Source organism: Garra rufa, chromosome 4 (genome assembly GCF_049309525.1).
Source record: "Garra rufa chromosome 4, GarRuf1.0, whole genome shotgun sequence".
NCBI lineage: Eukaryota > Metazoa > Chordata > Actinopteri > Cypriniformes > Cyprinidae > Garra > Garra rufa.
Window position 1 is genome coordinate 52,292,533 of NC_133364.1, and position 2,889 is coordinate 52,295,421.

General features: G+C 39.6%; 1 long non-coding RNA gene across 1 annotated transcript; it reads right to left on the reverse strand.

The window, feature by feature from the left end:
• Positions 1 to 1,577: 1,577 nt before the first annotated feature.
• Positions 1,578 to 2,195, reverse strand: LOC141333204 (uncharacterized). The gene is made up of 3 exons (XR_012355389.1): positions 2,064 to 2,195; positions 1,734 to 1,903; positions 1,578 to 1,655 (listed from the first exon to the last, which is right to left on the reverse strand). It is a non-coding gene; the product is annotated as an uncharacterized lncRNA (long non-coding RNA).
• Between the last annotated feature and the right edge of the window lie 694 nt (positions 2,196 to 2,889).

Consider the following 2,889-nt stretch of genomic DNA (forward strand, 5'->3'; position numbering starts at 1 on the left):
ACCCTGCTCCTTCTTGGTTCTTGCCACTCCATGTAATCTAGTAGTAAGATGACATGTAAGGGATATTGTAATGCCCGCCGGTCATTAGCGGATAATAAGTAATGACAAAACGAACCGGACCCTGATGTGCAGTAGAGGGACTTATTTTCCGATGATACAGTTAAACATAATAAACACTGAACATACCTCACACTTAGTGGAATGTGCTTTAGCATGCATGACGCTTAGGAAAGGCCTGATTGATGTTAGCCCCTGGAGATCAGGAAGGATGTTTGCTGATTTGTGTAAATATGGCCAGTATTTACACATTACATCCATGGCGATAAACCTTGGCTTTGAACTCAACACCTTGTGCAGATACATGGGGTAGGCAAAGATTTCTCCTAGGGATATACAAATTGTATTAGAAATGCAAATATCCTGTTATTGTAGATTCTAAAGAGAGCATCATAACGGGAAACTCAACCATGCAGTGGTAAAAGCTGCACTAATAGTGATAATTGAGATAATTCTCCATATTATTATTTTATTTAGCTTTTGTCCAAAGTGACATACAAATAATAACAATACAAAGTTACATTTAACAGCAAACAATTTATTATAATCTGACCTCTGAACATATTAACCGCTTTAAGGAGGAAACCATGCCGACACACCGCAACCTCCATGCCCTCTTCGTCCAACTTGAAGGTCCTCCTAGAAGTCTCCTTTGCTGCTGTCCACAAGGAGCTCCCACATCTGCCTTGTCCAGGTAGCTGTGATGTAAATGAAACACACTATAAACATACTGTATATGCACCTTGTATTTTGAAGTTGAGGGCAGTTTTTCACCAATGCAACGAAAATCTGGAAAAAAATAGTAATTTAATTAACAAATAATTTGAAACCTGCCTGTTTCACAGCTTTATGCAAGACAAGTTATCTTCCTCAAAAGCACAATAGGAAAACTCCAGGAAGCTGCGCTGCAGCGTGTCCCCGCACACTGGTCCTGACTGAAAGATGCATTATATTAATTGTTACTTCGGAGATGTCTGCATATGTTAAACAATTCTATAATATGGTGAACATTTACCCGCCCACCACACTTTGTACGATGCTCCAGCAGCTTTGCAAAGGCTTGTCTGGACAGTGCCGGCGCGATGACTTTCAGTTCTCTTACACTGCTGAAAAGGTTGAGGGAATACAAAGTAGAAGAACTGGTGGAAGCTGGCCAATATCCACTGTTTACGAGGTCCATGAACTCTGGAGCCCACTGCTGCTGGCATGTTTGGCATGCAAACAATGGCTGGTGCATGTCATAACGCCCTTGGATTATAAGAAAACAAACCCATGGATACCTGAGCTTTTAGAAACAATTAGCTGGCACACTTTAAGACACTTGGACTACATCTTGAGTAGAATCACACCAGCATAGTTTAAATTAGTATATTTCTTTTGATTTATCATAGTGACAAGATGTATTCTGCAATTTTTGAGTACTGCTGTTTTCATTGCAAAGCAAAGCCAAAAAAGGGGGGAAAGCTAAATATAGAAAAAAGATTTGGAAATATTACCATTGATGGAAATTAATATGACTGCTTTGCCAGGTGACACAGTTATGCTGGGGACTTCACAGGGACATTTTTGAGTCACTCTCACCGTTGGCAAAATACAAGCTAGTAAAGGAAAGAAACACAAAATTAGCCTACCAGATTTATTAGACAAGAGTACAAAAGAGTTTTGCAAGTACCTACCTTGGTCGTGTGAGCTGTATCCTCCTTCCCCTCTTACAAAATATGTGGATGGGGGAATAGCTTTAAAAAAGCCCTCAAGGACTGACTCCCTGTCGTGGAGTGGCCATCTCCTGTGATTCTTGGTATCGCAGGTTTCACAGAACCACTGATCTGGTAGACACTCTCTGCATCTAGGAACGAAATCAATGAACCAATTTAGTTATTGAATCAACTGTTTTAAACAGCCCTGATTCCACCATAAAAATGCAGTTTATCCGAAACATGAAGACATCAATTAGTGATGCACTCAAAAAACCTACGAAGTATGAAAGAACATTAATGAGATCTCACCTAACAACCGCAGGCTTGCTGCAATGGCTACAAAATGGTTGGCCAACATCCTGAGTTTGGATGAGGCATTTAAGGTGGAATGGCCTTGCCTCCTTCCATCTTTGTGAAGCTTGCTGCTGCCTGAAAGTCCATGATGATGATGCCCTCTGGATTTCAGGGGAGTCAGAAATCTTAGCAGAGAGGCTCTCCATGTTTTTTTCTGCAAAGACAAATATTAATTTAATTGACAAAGGACCATTTCTATGCAGACCCACTATTTCATAATAATGGGTAAATATCTTGCCAATGCTTTCAATAACATCAATTTCAGAATTTTTCCAAATCAACTTTCCCACAGTCTAGGGCCAAATTCAGCATAGTTTGAAACATGGATCAGGGTAAATTGTATCAACGTGAAAATTGAGATGGAATTTCTATTGGGACGAACTTGAAACTACTACAAAAAGTGGTTCAATAATAGGATTCAGCTTATTGTGGACACAATTCGTGCCTTTGCTGGTTTATAAAAAACAAACCTGAAAACCCGAAAACCGCCACAGGTAACTAGGCACGGAAAATCTGCCTCAGAAAATTACCTAATAATAATTTAAATGTATTTGACCATATTTTACCAAATTCCACTTGAGGATCAAGACTGGCTGCAGGAAGTTCTTCAGTGAGCAGGCAGTTCCCGATCTGGTTGTGTCTAACTGCAACAGCACACAGAGGAATAAAACCAAGTTAGATCACCAATGCACACTTTTTGGGTTGAATCTACATATCTATACATTTCAAATATGCGGGAAATTACATTTAAAAATGAATAACAACAGAACTTGGAAATAAT